This window comes from Lissotriton helveticus, chromosome 5_1 (genome assembly GCF_964261635.1).
Source record: "Lissotriton helveticus chromosome 5_1, aLisHel1.1, whole genome shotgun sequence".
Taxonomy (NCBI): domain Eukaryota; kingdom Metazoa; phylum Chordata; class Amphibia; order Caudata; family Salamandridae; genus Lissotriton; species Lissotriton helveticus.
The window spans coordinates 1065592384-1065611796 of NC_136065.1; positions in this window are offsets into that span (position 1 = coordinate 1065592384).

Genomic DNA, 19413 nt, shown 5'->3' on the forward strand with positions numbered 1-19413 from the left:
CCTTCCTCTGCTCCACTTAACAGAAACCTCCTGTGATTCTGGGCAAATCACTTAATCTCCCCGTGCCTAAAATGAAAGTGTGTCCTCGTGTAACGTAACTGGAAAATATGTAAAGCGCTCTGATACCTGATTCGGTTCGGGTCTAGTTCGCGCTATATAAAACTCTGCAAAAAAAAACAAAAAAACACGGAGGGGTGTTTGTGGGTGGGAAGCCAGCACTACAACTACCACCAGGCCCCCTTGTCCCACAGCTCAGCAGTATTGAACACTCCCCACAACCATGTGGCAGCAATTTCCCTCCACTGTGTCACAGAACAGGTAGGTAGAAACTGCATACACCCTGCCATTCACTTCAAAAAGTATTGAGCCACATAACCACACCAGCCCTCACATGTCATCCAACTTGCATAGATCCAAAAATCACAACCAGTGTGCAGACAGCTAAGTGTACGTAACTGTCACTGAAATTAAACTTTGATTCGCCAAGTCACATGTTGAAGAAATTCAGGGCCCAATCATGCACAGCACTGAATGCTGTGTGTAAGTACCATAGTGTCAGAGCATGAAGGCCCACATGAACACAAAACCTGCATGGTTGTCAGGAACGCTCCCCCCCCCCCCTTGTGTACGGAGGCGGAAGCGGCGGAGTCCGTGATTGCCGCTGACCATGACCTCCGCTTCCCGGCGGCTAGCGCGGTGAAGGTTCAGACCGCCGCCGCACTGAGGAACTACACGTCCCAGCAGACTGTGCGCGGAGCATGCGCAGGCCGTCCTGCCATAAATGGCGGCCGCGGCTCAGATCGGCGTCGGATATTGAGCCAGACGCCGTCCGTTGTTGTTTACCCCCGGGACAAGCGCTTGGCTGACGCTAGTCTACTTCAGTTCATCGCGTTCTGGTTCCCGGCTTCTGGGTGGACCAGCCGCCCACCATCAGTCTGCTCTGGAGATTGCCAGCACCAAGAGGCAAAAATACCGGCGAGTCGGAGCCTGTGAAATACGGGAATCCAAACAGGCTTAGCTAGCAGAACAGCGGACCTCTTACTAAGTGGTGAGGTTAACCACTGGATCAGTGCCGCCGCACCTCGCTGATACCCCACCACGGCAGGCGGAACTCGAGCGGCCTTTTCGGCCGCTACTTAGCACGGTGTCCTCCGTTGGCGAGCAGCCAGGACTGGTGCTCATGTGGAGGACGGTTGGTCCCGGATGATCACTCGGCATTGTCGGCCGAGGGGGTTCCGCAAGAACTGCTGCTTGGTGAAGGGTATCGTTGACATTTTCTTTCTTTCTGTTATTCGGGATAATGAGGGTGGAGTTAACCCTTTCTTTTGGTGCTGCAAATAAATATTCTGGAGCACACGCACAAGCTTGGTAGTATTGGCTTTAGTATTGATCCCTCCTGGCACAGGGTATACAGGATTGTTTGCAGTTACTTCCTAGCAGGTATCCCTTACTGGCATTTTGATTGTCGTCACTCCGATCCTGAGGACCGACGAGGTTCACATAATATCCGACCTATAATAACCGTCTTCCTGGTCGGGTTGACAACGCCATGGCCACGATGGAAGACGTCCTGGCAGCCTTGACTGCAGTCAGGGTCGAACTAGACGCATCTAGGCAGGAAACCGCTGATCTCAGAGCAAGGATGGACGGGAGTCAGAGGAACCCTTTCGGTGCAGGGGCTGCACACACTGTCTCCCCGGCAGCAGTAGTAGTGGAAATGCCGGTGTCCATACCGTTGGCTACGCCAGAACGGTTCAACGGGGAGTCAAACAAGGTGCAGGTGTTTCTGACGCAAGTGGCACTGCACTTCTCATGCAAACCCAAGTCGTTCCCCACCAACCAGGCCAGAGTCGCATTCCTAATCTCCTACTTGGCAGACGATGCCGCTCAGTTGGCCGTCCCTTTCGTAAGCCGAGATGACGCTCTCCTGCATGATTGGGAAGCCTTTAGGGAGGAGTTCGTTAAGGTGTTCAACCGAAGAGCCGACTCATACACAGCAGACAGAGAACTACTGGAGCTCCGCCAGGGTAGCGAGGACCTGCTACACTACCTAAACTCCTTTAAACCGAATGGCCGGAATCCAAGAGGGCAGCGCTTTTTCATCAGGGGTTGAGCGAAGACCTGAAGGACGTCATCGCGCAGATAGACCCCCAGCCAGACACCTGTGAGGGATTGATCGGTCTGGTCCTGCGTCTGGATCATCGGATGGGGGAACGATGGGGTGACCATAAGAAGAAAGACAAGCCCCTGGCTGTGGGTGGACCACTCGGGTCGTCGGAACCTGTTTATCCCCCTTAGGCTTGTAGTCCAAGACGCATGGGTTTCGGTGGCTGCCATAGTCGATTCGGGAGCCACGGGCCTTTTCATGGATGCAGAAGAGGCTCATCGTATCGGCATCCGCCTACTACCTAAGGCCCTACCGGAGGACGTGTACGCAGTGGACGGGCGCAAGCTGATCACTGGACCTATTGGCCAACACACAGGAGAGCTGCAAGTCGGGTACGGGGGAAGACATCAGGAAGCGATCGACTTCGGCATCATACGGGCCCCTCGAAACGGAGTCATACTAGGGTTGCCCTGGCTTGAGAAGCACAATCCCTCGATCAATTGGGTATCAAGAGAGATAAACATGGATTTGCCCTATTGTCTTCGGCATTGCAGAGCATCGCCTACTAGCGTGATTCAGGCTCAAGCCCCGTCGCAGGCAGTAGCCACGGCAGCTGAGAAGGCGGTGAGCCTTCCTGATGCATATCAGGACTATGGGGGTGTTTTTGATTACATCCAAGCGGAAGTACTCCCTCCCCATAGGCAGTACGACTGCCAAATCGACCTGGTCCCAGGAGCGTGTGTACCCAGCGGGCGTTTATACGCGCTAACAGAACCCGAGAACCTCCACTTGCGCTCCTATCTGGATATATTGCTGGATATAGGATTTATCAGGCCTTCCAAGTCACCGGCGGCGTCCCACCTTTTCTTCATACCAAAGGCCAATGGAGAGCTGCGCGCCTGTGTGGACTTCAGGGCCCTCAGCGCTATCACCATCGAGAACCACTACCCCTTGCCGCTCATTAATGTGTTATTGGAGCAGGTGAAGAAGGACAAGATATACACAAAGCTCGACCTAAAGGGTGCTTACCACCTGGTTCGCATGAGGAGAGGGGACGAATGGAAGACGGCGTTCAAGACGAGGTATGGCCTCTTTGAGTATCTTGTGATGCCGTTCGGGCTCTGTTACGCCCCTGCGGCATTCCAGTATTTTCTGAACGACGTGTTTCGGGAGATCCTGGACGTCTATGTAGTGGTGTACATAGACGATATCCTTATTTATTCGGATTCGGTGGAAGCCCACGACGGACATGTGGCTAATGTCATGAAAATCCTACAAGGCAATCGATTGTTCTACAAACTCAGCAAGTGCGACTTCCATGTCACATCAGTGGAATTCCTAGGCGTTATGCTGAGCCCGGACAGGCAGGAAATGGCAGAGAGGAAGGTCAAGGCGGTGAAAGACTGGCCTGCTCCTCAGAGCGTCAGGGATGTGTAGTGCTTCATTGGCTTTGCCAATTTTTATAAAAGGTTTATAGACGGATTCTCTGGACTTGTTGCTCCTATCACGCAGTTGCTGCGTAAGTCCCAGCCGTTCCTTTGGACCTCAGAAGCACAGGCGGCGTTCCTTGCTTTAAAGCATGCCTTCATAACGGCTCCGATCCTGGCACACCCGAACCCGGAACAACCGTACTTGGTGGAGGCCGACGCATCAGCGGTGGCTTTGGCGTTGTATACTGTCACAGAGGCATGCATCAACAGGCGTCCTATATCCGGTGGCCTTCATGTCACGAAAGCTTAACGATGCAGAAAGAAACTACCACATCGCGGAGAAGGAGCTGCTGGCCATTAAGGAGGCGTTCACAGACTGGAGACATCTGTTGATGGGGGCAAGGCACGTGGTTACAGTATTCACGGACCACCGGAACCTCCAGTTCATGACCGCTGCAAGACTCCTCTCTTCCCGCCAGCTGAGATGGATGCTCTTCTTCTCCAGCTTTCATTTCAACATCACTTATATAGGCCGGGAGCAGAGAACCGGTAGCCGGACGCCCTTTCACGCCAAACAGAAGCGTCAACACTAACCCCCTCGACGATCGGACCCATCATTCACCCGGCCAATGTGTTAGGGGTGATACAACCCGATTCGTTCCTGCGAGCGGTCCAGCGGGGTGCCCAATCCTTTGCTTGGAAATCCTGGCTGAAATGCCACAGGGAGTGGCAGGTAAAAGACGGGATCCCGATAAACGGACAACGTCTGTTAGTCCCTACCTTGGGACTGCGGAAACAAGCTTTTCGTTGGTGCCATGAATCACCCAGTGCCGGACATTTGGGGACGGAGAAAACGATCGAGTATCTGTACAGACAGTTCTGGTGGCCTTCCCTGAGAGTTGATGTCAAGGAATGGGTCACGGCATGCGGGACATGTGCCTCCATGAAATCCGATCATCGCCGTCCACAGGGACTACTGCAACCCCTTCCCACACCCTCTAGGCCTTGGGAGAACATCTCCTTGGACTTCATCGTAGGGCTACCGGTGGATCAAGGGTGTACCGCGATCCTGGTGGTCGTTGACTACCTTACTAAGATGGGGCATTTCGTGGCATGTAGGCAAGTGTCTTTTGCAGGACAGCTAGCCAAGCTGTTACTGATGCATGTGGTGTGGTTGCACGGACTGTCAAGCGTCATTGTGTCCGACAGGGGTTCACAGTTCACAGCTCAGTTCTGGAAATCCTGGTGTTCTTCTCTACACGTCAAAACCGCACTGTCCACAAACTACCATCCTCAGACGAATGGCCAAACTGAGCGCCTCAACCAGTCCCTCATGCAATACCTGCGCTGCTCCATTGAGCAGGGCAAGGAGGAGTGGGTTGACCACCTATGGCTTGCGGAGAAAGCGTACAACAATGCCACACATAGTTCGACGAAGGCGACCCCTTTCTACAGCAACTACGGACAAGACCCGCGGTTTCTCCCGTTTCTGCATCCCGTCAAGGAAAACAGTCTGCCCGAGGCATCTCGGAGAGTGGCACACATCAAGGACTCCCTGCTGCTCTTGCGAAAGAATCTGGACAGCGCCAAGGCAGCATATAAGGCCTCAGGGGATAAACATCAGAGGCCAGGGCCGCTGTACAGGGTGGGGGACTACGTTTGGGTGTCTACCAAGAACCTGCGCTTCCACAAACACAGCGTGTTCCACCCGCGGCATATAGGGCCTTACTGCATTACCCAATGTGTTAGCCTGGTGAATGTGCGGCTGAGCCTACCATCGCATATGCGCATCCATCCGTTGTTCCATGTCTCTCTGCTGAAGCCCTCAACCACGCTCTGGCGGAAGGCCCCTTCACCAGTGGAGGTGGATGCGGAGAAGGAATACGAAGTGGAGGTTATACGCGACTCAAAGTGGCGCAGGGGCAAGCTTTGGTACCTGGTGGCATGGAAGGGTTACGGCCCGGATGAGCAATCGTGGGAACCAGCATCAGCAGTACATGCTCCTCGATTGGTGGTTTCTTTTCCTAGGAAGCACCCTACGAAGGCAGGCCCGGTAATGGGCCCTGGATGGGAGGGGGGTGCACTGTCAGGAACGCTCCTTCACCCCCCCTTGTGTACGGAGGCGGAAGCGGCAGAATCCGTGATTGCCGCTGACCATGACCTCCGCTTCCCGGCGGCTAGCGCGGTGAAGGTTCAAACCGCCGCCGCACTGAGGAACTACACGTCCCAGCAGACTGTGCACGGAGCATGCGCAGGCCGCCCTGCCATAAATGGCGGCCGCGGCTCAGATCGGCGTTGGATATTGAGCCGGACGCCGTCCGTTGTTGTTTACCCCCGGGAGAAGCGCTTGGCTGACTCTAGTCTCCTTCAGTTCATCGCGTTCTCGTTCCCGGCTTCTGGGTGGAGCAGCCGCCCACCATCAGTCTGCTCTGGAGATTGCCAGCACCAAGAGGCAAAAAGACCAGCGAGTCGGATCCTGTGAAATACGGGAATCCAAACAGGCTTAGCTAGCAGAACAGCGGACCTCTTACTAAGTGGTGAGGTTAACCACTGGATCCGTGCCACCGCACCTCGCTGATACCCCACCACGGCAGGCGGAACTCGAGTGGCGTATTCGGCCGCTACTTAGCACGGTGTCCTCCGTTGGCGAGCAGCCAGGACTGGTGCTCATGCGGAGGACGGTTGGTCCCGGATGATCGCTCGGCATTGTCGGCCGAGGGGGTTCCGCAGGAACTGCTGCTTGGTGAAGTGTATCGTTGACATTTTCTTTCTTTCTGTTATTCGGGATAATGAGGGTGGAGTTAACCCTTTCTTTTGGTGCTACAAATAAATATTCTGGAGCACACTCATAAGCTTGGTAGTATTGGCTTTAGTATTGATCCCTCCTGGCACAGGGTATACAGGATTGTTTGCAGTTACTTCCTTGCAGGTATCCCTTACTGGCATTTTGATTGTCGTCACTCCCATCCTGAGGACCGACGAGGTTCACATAATATCCGACCTATAATAACCGTCTTCCTGGTCAGGTTGACGACGCCATGGCCACGATGGAAGTCGTTCTGACGGCCTTGGCTGCGGTCAGGGTCGTACTAGACGCATCTAGGCAGGAAACCGCTGATCTCAGGGCAAGGATGGACAGGAGTCAGAGGAACCCTTTCGGTGCAGGGGCTGCACACACCGTCTCCCCGGCGGCAGTAGTAGTGGAAATGCCGGTGTCCATACTGTTGGCTACGCCAGAACGGTTCAACGGGGAGTCCAACAAGGTGCAGGTGTTTCTGACGCATGTGGCACTGCACTTCTCATGCAAACCCAAGTCGTTCCCCACCAACCAGGCCAGGGTTGCATTCCTAATCTCCTACTTGGCAGGTGATGCCGCTCAGTGGGCCGTCCATTTCCTAAGCCGAGACGACGCTCTCCTGCATGATTGGGAAGCTTTTAGGGAGGAGTTCGTTAAGGTGTTCGACCGAAGAGCCGACTCACACACAGCGGACAGAGAACTACTGGAGCTCCGCCAGGGTAGCTAGGACCTGCTACACTACCTAAACTCCTTAAGGCGATTGGTGGCAGAAACCGAATGGCCGGAATCCAATAAAAATCAGCGTTCACAGCTGCCAATTCATGTCTCCTGGGAAAATGGATGTAGCTGTCGTTGTAGATCATCATCGTGGACAGGACATCACGTAGCACCATGCTGAACATTGGTTGAGACATCCCACCTGAGCTGGCCACCCTGTACTGGAGCCAACCAGTTGCAAAAAAATGCAGGGCCGCCATCACCTTAACTGTTGGTGTCAAAGCAGTCGGATAGGTTCTGCAAGGCCTCAAATGGGGCTCCAACTGACCACATAGGTCTTGAAGGGTAAGTCAATCCAAACAGAATTTCCGTATGATGTCCTCATCCTTCATGTCTGCCAGCAATGTGAACGGACGATGTACATTTGGTCATCTCCTACATAAAATGAAGTGGACACATGTAAATGAGATTCCCCTATGAGATGTGTCTAACATCTTACGTCTTGATTGACACAGCGCCAACAATTACTGAACTGAAACAACAGCTTAAAGCAAAAGTCACATGAAGAGATACCTTGATCTCAAGTAGTTGTACATGTCTTCAGTATGTACATACTGAGTAGCCCCAAAACATATTCTGACTATGTGAATGGAAAATGGTACATTCTGACATCTTGTGTCACCAGCCCTGAGAGTTGTTGACACAGAACATGTTTGAAACAGCAACACTGCTGGTATCTGCGTAGCTGCTGTACCTGCCACACCTTCTTGCGTAAGTCGGACGGAGCACACATTTTCAACACAATGAGCACAGTGTGTATAAGCAGATCAACTATCAAAATGATTTCAGTAATCTACAGAGAAAAATAGTCACATCATGTATTCCGTCCATCATTACTGTGGGATGATTAGCCATCTCACACATTGACATGTTCACAAATGTGAGGGTCCATTTCACAACAGATCTGTGTACATGCACCAAATATCATATGTGACATGTGAAGAAGTACATGCCAATGCATGTTATCCTGTGCACTGACATGGCATGTGTAGTCATCAGTGAGTTCAATGTCACACAAGCATTGAATTTACCAATCAGGTGGCATGATTCATTGTAAGTGTCTAGTGTTCACTGATGAGAAGTGACCATTGCCATTGTCTTGGTGTGCTCTGGTTTTTCATGATCCTGTACTGACACACAGTGGTACATGAAACAGTGCCACTGAAACTTCCTCTTCTTGTCTCCCATTCCTGCAGCTTAAGGTCCACCAGCGTAAGGCCATATGGAGGACCATTGCACACAAGTTGCGGGCTCTGGGTGTCTCCAACCGATGGCACACCCAGTCACAAAAGGTGGGATGGCATCTGCCGGCTGAGCAAAAACGTGGCAGAGATGACACTGGGGGGGCTTCCTTGGACTGACAGGTTGGCGCGCAGGAGCAGGACACCACTACTGGCCCGCATCTTATCAGTTACACAGCCAGAGCTGGATGGACGGTTGAGGGCCCATCAGCAGCAAGTTGGGAGTGAGTATTCTGCAAAGGGTGACATTGGGTGTGAGTGACTGCATGAATTCCAAACCTGAGCCAGTTCGGAGCTCTGTGAAGATTCTAGTGTGATTCAATGCCTTGTAAGTAGCCACCGTGTTGAGTGCAGCTGTCATGCATTTTCACAACATGTAGTTTCTCATGTGTTTAATACAATGACCCTTGAAATTGCAAGATGAGATGTGGCCTTCTGACATATGCTGCAGTATGAGTGTCATAGACATCAGCTGGCAGTGAACAGCAGTGAGCATTGTCTCCGTGTGCTTTTGTAGATGTGTGCTGTGCACAACATAAAATTTATGAAACCTACACATCTGACACCAATGTGCAACTGTATTTCTGCTTCAAAGCACAACATGGTGGATCTCAGGAGCTTATGGCCATTGCAAAAGGACAGGTCAGTATCTGTGTTGTTCCATTAAAGTGACTCCATATGTGATTGAGGAGACATGTGGAGATGTATATGTATATCACCTACAGGCCCATAGGTATGCTTACAGAAAATGGTATGTTAGGTTACAAGGAGGCACGTGCCAGCTTTTTGGCTGTGTAAACGTCACATGGGGCATTGATGCCAACTATGCATGTTTCCCTGCATCTTCTGATGATTGCATAAAGGTTGCACATGCTGACTGCACATGGTGGATGGCACCATGGGGTATAATTTTCTAATTTTGTGCTTTGCTTGCATATGAGGGTTGTGATTTTGGCACTATACTGAACCTATGTCTCTTGCAGCAGCTACCAAGGGCATGGAAGGACAGGGGACCGACACCAGTGGGGAAGCTTCTGGCACAACTACTACACATGAGCTCACTGTCACTGATGTGACCAGTGCCTCGGAGGGGGACAGGAGTTCCCTGGATGAATCAAGCTCAGAAACACCAACCTCAACATCATCAGACTCCAACAGTGACTCCTCCGTGTTGGCAGGCACAGGCAGTTAGAAATCTGCCTCTTCTTCCACCACACATCGTCCAGTGCCCAGGCTCCCGGTTGCTCCCATGAGTGCTGTGCGTGCCCCCAGCCCTAGGAAAAGTGGAGTCTCCTTGCCCCCAGGTAACGCTGCCCCTCCCCCTGTCTCCCCTGCTGCCCTAAGTGTGGAGGTGGTGGACCTTTTGCGCCAGTTGTGTGTAGGTCAAGCTGCTTTCCTGGATGCCTTCCAGGATCATGACAAGAAGTTGGCACAGGTAGTTGCCTTCATGGAGGGCATTCATTCTGACGTGGGTGGGCTACGCAGAACTGTCCAGTCTTTGTCCTCCACAGTGACAGCAACCATTCAGCTGTCACAGGCTCCCAGTCCAGCTCCAGTCCCTTCAGCAACCACCCTGCCAGTGGCACACCCTGAGGAGAGTGCTCACACACCACAGTTCTCAGGCACCAAGTCCTCCCCACGCTGCACACAACAGCAGCACTCCATACAGCCCAGACCACAGACACCATCCCCAAAAAACAAAACAGGCACACAGGAGCGCAAAGGCAAAAGCCCATCACGGGACACTCAGGAGCATCAGGCCAAGAAGCAGGCCTCAACTTCACATGTATCCAAATCACCCCCATCCATGGGCACTCCCATCCCCACACCTGCTCCGACAGACAAACAGTTTGCCCTATCTGCTGTGAACCTAGTGCCTGTAACGACTCAACGCAAACACTTCTCTAAGGCACATTCACCCACAACCTCTACTCCCACTCACACCCCTGCGAAGCGGGGACAGGAGAGCAAACTGGGGAGGTTCACCTGGATAACAGGGGATGGAGGGGAAAAGGCAAGGCCACCAGATCCAGCAAATCCCCACGGGGAGAGCCACCTGCACTGGATACACTTTTTGTTGGAGAGTGAGGCTGTTGTGCCCACCTCACTTCCCACTCCAGCGAAGACAATTGTGGGCTATTGAATCCCCAAGAGGTTGAGACCCAGCACTCAACATTCACCGCCACAACCTGTGTCTCGTGGAAGCATGTCTCCGCCTCCCCATGCTACCACGCCACCCGGTCCAAGCAGCCCTCAGGCTCCCACAGCCACTGATGCCTCTACCTCAGCTGGTCCTCTCTCTCCCAGGTCCAGTCCTCCAACTGGCCCTGACAATCAGCCACCTCCCAGTTCAACTGACAGCCAAATTTGAGGCAAAGTCCCCCTTCCAACACCATCTTTCCCACTGTGGTGGCTGGACTGTCCATTTGTATCCCCGGAGCTGGGGTGAATCCCATGGCAGTGGACGGCGTTACCCATTCCCTGTGCAGTTTCTCATGCACACATGTGCATACTTTGAATTTGGACTGGCCAATGACCTTACTGTTTGTCACTTTGGATGCCCATTTCCTGCAGTTTCTCATGCATACATGTACATACTTTCAATTTGGACTGGCCAATGGCCTTACTGTTTGTCACTTTGGATGCCCATTCCCTGTGAAGTGTATCACGCACACATGTGCCTTATTTGAATTTGGACTGGCCAATGGCCTTACTGTTTGTCAACTTGGATGCCCACTCCCTGTGCAGTTTCTCATGCACACATGTACATAATTTCAATTTGGACTGGCCAATGGCCTTATTGTTTGTCACTTTGGATGCCCATTTCCTGTGAAGTTTCTCATGCACCTTTGTGTCTTTTTTTAATTTGGACTGGCCAATGGCCTTACTGTTTGTCACTTTGGATGCCCATTCCCTGTGCAGTTTCTCATGCACACATGTACATATTTGAACTTGGACTGGCCAATGGCCATACTGTTTGTACTTCTAATGCCTATCTGGGTATTATGTAATAAAGACAGTCACTCCTGTTATCTGCTTTGTCAATGTCCTTGCTAAATAAAATGATTTATGTATGGGTATTGGTTCATGTGACACATGCTCTGTATGCCACTTTAACATTGCCAATGGCTTGTTTGACTCTTTTCAGAGGTTTCCAGAGGTAACAAGCACTTTTGTTCTTCTTGAGTCTGAGGCTTGAGGGTGCATTGATGGTTGTATTTGATGGTCTACTCTTCTCCTAATCATTCAGTGCACAGGTTTACTAAATTGTGCACGGCATGCCAAGATGCAATACCAGTACAAAGGTGAATGCTGTCCAAAGGATTACTTGCGGTGTGGCCAAGGTCCAGCATTTCTGTGTGCTCTTTCTTGATGTGTGCAAAGTAGGTGTGTAGCCATCGTGTGTGTTCCTGTGTTCATAGTCACATGGGTACATTATGAATGTGTGCACTTGAGTAGTCATACAGTGTGAATGGTCTGTCATTTTCAGTAGTGTTCATGTGTGTGTGCCCCTGCAATGCCAAATACATACAAGTGTGACCCAGGTAATGAGTTCCTGTTTGGTTAAATTATCTGCTATGTGCTTGAGATTGTGGGCACATGTTGGAGTCGTAGGTTGAGCATTGTGCAGTGTGTCGGCGTGTCCCTGCACTCCTGGGGGACACCTACTTGTTGTTGCTGCCAGTTGTGAATATGCAGAGTGTGTGACTGCAAAGTCTGTGTTGTGTATTGTTGATGAGCCAAGGGTCTTGTTTCTATTTGTGCTCACTGTGCTGACCTGCTCAGCCACACTGACATTATTTGTGAGTTTTCTCATACATTGCTGTCACTTAACCTATGTTTTGCTCCAGTATGGTATGTGGTATGAGCGGTCATACTGTCCCCTCTAGGTGCTTCTGATGCCTACACATTGTGAGTTACTCCTCTATGTGTTTGTGGACTGTACACTCCTCACCTGTCCACACCACTTCAGTCACATGTGACCACTCCATGGCTTTCCAGTGTGTGAGCCTCCCCACCACTTCATAGTATGACACTATACGGTGTGAGGATAATCTGTGTACAGGACCAATGTGCCACACAGGGCAGTTTCATAATTAATTTCATGTTATATTCTTCCAGTAGTTTGCAGTCATGGTTGGTCAAGTGCAGTGCATATGTTTGAGCAGCACAGTCCTCTAGTCATGTTGTTTGCCGCTGGGTTTGCCTGAGTTGTGCATCTGTGGGTGAAGGCTAGGCTGTATGTGTGTTTGCTGGGGTACTGCTGCCCTTCCTGAGCGTGGTGTTATCTGTGTGCTTTGATGATTTCTGTTGTGTGAGTTCATGGTGGGGCACTCAGATATGTGTGCTACTGGTTTTGTAGTTGTGCACAAACAGCGTGCAGTGCTGTCAGTGTATGTTGCCTTGTACTTGCTTGGTGTGCATCCCCCTGATGTCCAGCTGAGTTTGGTATGTGATGGTTTGTTATGTGCGCCTGTTGTGTTTTTGTTGTGGATGTATGCAGTGTTTGGCCTGTGTTGGCTCTTTCTAATGACAGGTGCAATGTGTGTGTGATCTTCTTTTTGCATGACATTGTGTGTGAGTAGTTTCTGCATTGTGATACATTCATATGTGTGTTGCTTGTGTAATGTGAATTTCTTGTTTGTATGTGACATGCAGCAATGTGGATTCATGTTAATGAACTTCTTTTGAGTGCACAATATTGGTTTGTCCTCCTATTTTTGGCCTGTCACGTGTCAGGTTTGTTCATGTGCATGCTTGTGGTACACTATGACACCTTGTTCACTTGATGACTGGTGTGATGTGTATGTGTGTTAGCTGATTTGTCCCCTTGATCCCAGTTATTGTTCATGATTGCTTTTGGAGGAGGCAATTCTTGTTTGTGTTCGGGTATCGTGTCTGTGCATTGGTTCAGAGTGACAATGGTGTGCATTGCTGTTCTATCTAGAGTCACATTGCCTTTCCACTGATTGGCTGAACATGGTTGGGCTTGTTGGACTCCTGTGGATGCTGTTTGTGAGATTTGTGTTTGGCATTGTTTTTGTGTTAGCATTGGTTCAGGCATCCCTGAGTGCGAGTCTGACATTTGTAGATGCACCCCAGGCTGTGTGAATCGTTGTCGGTAAAATCACAGGACATCATTTGCATATTCATGTGTGTTTCTCACAGGTGTTGAGTGTTGTAGGTGTGAGATGGGTTGATGAGAGGCATGTATGAAGATCCTACTGTGTTTGCCAGTCAGGGAATGTGACAATGATCCATGTGTGGTGTGCTAGTGGTAGACACAGGTCAAGTACATTGAGACAGATGTGTGGCTGGTCACTGTATGACTTCTGACACTTCCTATCATTCCTGTGCCTATGCATGGCTTGCATTGATGTGTTCCTGAGTTGTTGCACAGAGGTCACTGTGGTTTAAATTCACTCATTGATCCACCCATGTCTGATTAGAGGGCCTAGTGGTGGTGTGATATGTTCCTCCTCTTGCATGTGATATACACATGCTATGTGGCTTGCTCCATGGCTTTCCAGCACTGTCCACCTCACTTTGGGCTAGCCCATGCATTGTCATCCATTGCTGCTGACCTATGGTATGTGTATGTGGCAGAAGTTTAGTGTGGGGTCTTTCAGAGGGACTTGACAGGCAGTGTGAACATTTCAGTGGTTATTCACGTGCAATATGAGTCTTTATTGCTTAATTTTACTCAGTTTGATTCACATGAGTGTAAGGTAGGTGTGAGGAGGAGGGATGTCCAGCCCCTGACCTTCTGTGCAGGGTGTTCATCTTCACCCCCACCTTCCCAGTCAATCTACCTTGCCCTTTGATGTGTGAGGGGATCACTGACATAATATCGAATACAAAAATATAGAATTACCAAAATATCAATGAAAAAATATAGAATGCAAAAATATCGAATTCCTATCTACAAACAGGTAAGTACAAAAATATCGAATCAAAAATATTGTTTAAAAAAAATAGTAAGTCAAAATATCGAATTTTTTTAAATGTCTTAAAAGTAATGTAAAATTAATTAAATAATAAATAAAATTAACTAAAACATACTTAAAAATACTTAAATTACTCTAAAATTATTAAATAATTAATTTAAGTTTTAAATAAAAATACAATTTTATTTTTTAAAACATATATATATATATATTAACGTAATATTAATAAAAAAGATACAATATTTTTACCGTAGGATAACGGGAGGGTAACATTTACTATTACCACTCCAGTGAGTGCAACAGTAGGGAAAACGTTGGATAGCGTAGGGGTAAAAATTACTATTTCCACTCCAGTGAGTACAACAGTAGGGAAAGTGTTGGATAGCGTAGGGGTAAAAATTACTATTCCCACTCCAGTGAGTGCAACAGTAGGGAAAGCGTTGGATAGGGGGAGGGTAAAAATTACTATTCCCACTCCAGTGAGTGCAACAGTAGGGAAAGCGCTGGATAGCCGGAGGGTAAAAATTACTATTCCCACTCCAGTGAGTGCAACAGTAGGGAAAGCGTTGGATAGCGGGAGGGTAAAAATTACTATTCCCACTCCAGAGAGTGCAACAGTAGGGAAAGCATTGGATAGCGGGAGGATAAAAATTACTATTCCCACTCCAGAGGGTGCAACAGTAGGGAAAGCGTTGGATAGCGTAGGGGTAAAAATTACTATTCCCACTCTAGAGAGTGCAACAGTAGGGAAATCGTTGGATAGCGTAGGGGTAAAAATTACTATTCCCACTCCAGAGAGTGCAACAGTAGGGAAAGCGTTGGATAGCATAGGGGTAAACATTACTATTCCCACTCCAGAGAGTGCAATAGTAGGGAAAGCGTTGGATAGCGTAGGGGTAAAAATGACTACTCCCACTCCAGAGAGTGCAACAGTAGGGAAAGCGTTGGATAGCGTAGGGGTAAAAATTACTATTCCCACTCCAGATAGTGCAAAAGTAGGGAAAGCGTTGGATAGCCTGGGGTAAAAATTACTATTCCCACTCTAGTGAGTTTAACAGTAGGAAAAGTAATGATTTAATATATTAATAAAAATAAATTAAATATCAATACCAATAAATAAAAAATGTATTAAAAGTAAGTATCAATTTTATATTATGTAATAATTAAACAATTAAAAATACAAATAAATATTAGTTATTACAATGAATTACCTATTCATAATTAATTAACAACTAACTAATTTTCAATAACAAAAACTAATTAATAATAAAAATTAATACCAATTAATAATTAATTAACAGTAAATTAATTATCAATACACAAAAATTATTTTTAATATGTAATTAATTACAATTAAATTACTTTCCACCCTATTCCCCTATAAACCCACAATCCGCTACAGAAAATACATTAATACAATTATCGTAATTATCAATTAATGAATTAATACAAATTAATTACCAATTAATAAAAATGAATTACCAATTAACAATTAATTAACAGTAAAGTAAAAATCAATACCATTAAATAAATAAAAATTATTTACTTAATTACAATTAAAGTACTTCCCACCCTGTTCCCCATAAACCCACAACCCGCTACGGAAAACAAATGAATAAAATAAACATAATTATCAATTAATAAAAATGAATTACCAATTAAAAACTAATTAACAATTAATTCAAAATGAATACCAATAAATAAATACAAATATTTAATTAATTACAATTAAATTACTTCCCACCCTATTCCCCTATAAACCCACGACCCGCTACAGAACTAAAACGCAAAATTAAATAAAAAATAATTAGTCATTTCTAAAAATTAATATTTAATTTAATATAATTAAATTACTTCCCACCCTATTCCCCTATCAACCCACAACCCGCTACAGAATTAAATTAAGCAAAAATTAAATAACATAAAATTCATTCCTTAAAATAAATTACAAAATTTTTTACACTTTTTACACATATACTAACATACAAAACACTTTAAAAAATGTGATATTATTATAAATTCGATATATTTTAATACCTATATTATACACTTCGATATTTTGACTTTCTATATTTTAAAAATCGATATTATATTACTTACCTTCAATTCGATATTTTACACCACTATATTCTGTCCATTCGATATTTTGTCCATTCCATATAATGACTTGGATATTATGGCTTTTCTATATTTTGAATTCGATATTATGTCTAGTTACCGTGTGAGGTCTTGCCACATCTGGCTGGTAAATTATGCAGGGATGGGTAGGGCACAGGAGGGGTACACAGCATGTGCGCAAATGGGTGAGGGAAGCGTACTGTGGGTAGAGTGAATGTGGAGCCTTGAGAATTTGACCAGGATGCCCATGCCTGATACACTGTTTGCATGTTTTCCCACCGCTGCGGTGATTCGCCCGGGATATAGCAATGATTTTGCGATTGATGGATGACCCGGATGCGGAGGTGTGGATTTCCTTCAGGCAGGACATTTGGGAGTACCCTTGAAGATATGTTCCTGTCCCCACCAAGGTGTCTGATGTGGACAGGAACCGTATTTCAGCACAGGAGTTGTGTATTGTGGTTGTATGCGGAGACTTATTTTACCGTACCTGCGGTGTTTACTACGCCAATGTCTTATTTGCTGGTAGTGAATGGAGTACAGCAGCGAAAAGGCTTCAAGAGCTGGATCCATAATGGTAAGGATCACATGGTGGTAACCGGGATTGTAGTTTCGCTTTCCGCTGTAGTGCTTCCGCCGTCTCCGGGTTGCTGGATTCTCCGCTGCGGTGCGATGGGGTGTTTGGGGCATTTGGATTTGTACGGCGGTCAGGACGTCATTCCGCACAGCGGTCTTTTTCTGTTGACTCCCTCTGCCACCATTGTGTAAGGGAAATTCTGGCGGATCACGTAACTCCGCAGCGGATGGGAAATGGGCTATGTTTGCCCATTGTAATATGGTGGACGCGAGGACCGCCGATGGAGTGCGGAAAAGGACATTTTTCGCCACTGCCAGCACAGCAGATGTACCTCCGTCTGCCATCGTAATGAGTCCCTATGTTTGTATTTATTGTCAGCGCACCCACTACAAAGGCCAAATTAAAAATGTTGATGTGTCTTTGAATCCTGAAGAAGAAAACAGAGAAAAGTGACTAGAATGTGCAGTGTATTTATTTTTGGAAGAACGTTTTGATTTATCAACATACCAAATCATCTGCAAGTATTGCTATGACAAATTAGAGGACAACAAAATGCCTGCCAGAGCAATACACAATAGGTTAGAGGTGGTTGAAATTCTAGAGGAACCTCAGCATCTAAATGTTTATGAAGGAATATTCATGCAATCTATACGCTCTTTTCAAACAATAGTTTGTATGGAACTAAAGAGTGGAAACTTACCACCCACTGAGCTTCTTAAAGGGCTGAAGGTAAAGTTGTTTATTTACCTTTAGATTTTAAATGCCATATTGAAAATGTGGGTATAGAGAGATTTGGAAGAACTGCTTGTTATTCTAGTAAATGGTGCTCCCACATAAAACAAAGAAAATCTGGCAGGAACAAGTGGATGTAAAAAAGGTGCAGAAAGCTACTTTGTATCTTAAAGAGAATAATGTGTACTATAAAGATGTAGATGTTGTCGCACATGGAACTTGCATGGAGGAAGAAATGTTGCCTTAAAGTGGACAGTTTCAAAAACTGGGTAGAAGTAGATCTGAAGAAATATATGAATACTACAGTATTCATCCACTGCATTGGAAAGAGATTATGGGGGATGCTATTGAACTGTATCAGATGAAACAAACTAAAGGAACACCAATCAGTGTGTGGGTGAAACATTTCGAAGTGCAATGTTTTCCTCAACTATTTCCAACTGGAGTAGGAGGACATTATGATGATTCGCCCTCTGCAAGTACCTTCAACTGAATAGAGGTCAACAAGATTATATTCAGAGTAACCTAGATTTTGACAAAGCATACCATGTGTAATCTATCTCTTATTTGAAAGTGATTTGTCTGAACTGTCGTATGCTGTTAATCATATTCTCAAGGCAGGAGTAAATGTACAAAAATGTCTGCAGAAGACTTTGTTGAAAAAATATATGGAAAAGATAACAAACTCAAGTACAATGTGATAAATTTGATAAGATGCCAACATGGGTCCAATGAGTATTGGTATCATCGTAGCGAGCTGAAGTGTAAGTTGCGAACTTTAGGTACACCAGCTTAGTTTGTAACACTGACTTGTGCAGAGTATGCATGTTATGATTTACATGAGGTTTTGAGAGAAGTCAAGTCTAACATTAAAGGCATTGAACTGAAGACACACAGGAAAACCTTGCTCTTTGAATCCTGTAAATGTTTTCAGGTATTTTAACCACTGATTTCAAGCTATGCTATCCTTCATCTGCAACAAACAAAATCCACCTATTGGAGAACTTATTGATTCCTTTTTATGAAAAGAGTACCAAGCAAGAGGTGCTCTTTATATTCACATGTTGTTGTGGGTAAAAGATTAACCTACATTTGGAACAGATACAGATGAGTCTGTAATTTCATAGAGGTATATATTACATGTAGCATTCCAAAAGAAAATGAGCAAAAAGGCCTAAAGCAGCAAGGACTGTGTTTCCAATCACATAGATGTGGAAAGCATTGTCAGCGGAAATACAGAGCAAAAGAAAACTTTTATGCAAAATGTCATTTTGGATATCCAAGAACTGTTATTTTGGAAGGGAAGAGTAAACAGTTTTATGTCTGCAGTGAGATATACACTTACTTGTAAATCACACAAAAAAACACCTACAACTTCAGGAGAACAGAAGCTTCAAAATATAATAATGACTACAATCTGTGATTTTGAAATGTGGAATGCCAATATAGATACTCAACTTGTGGCACACAACTCTATAGTGTTGTGCGGCTTTATACCTTCTCAGTAAAAACTGTGCATTTGTTGGAGAACATAAACATTGGGATGTTGCGAGTCTGATTTTGTAGAGATGTTGTCATATAGGCTATAATCCTGCTAGCTCACAGTGTAACATTTGCACCCTCACCTTACAGGGCATCACCTTACAGGGTAACAAATATGTGTGCAACCTCAGAACACGACAACCC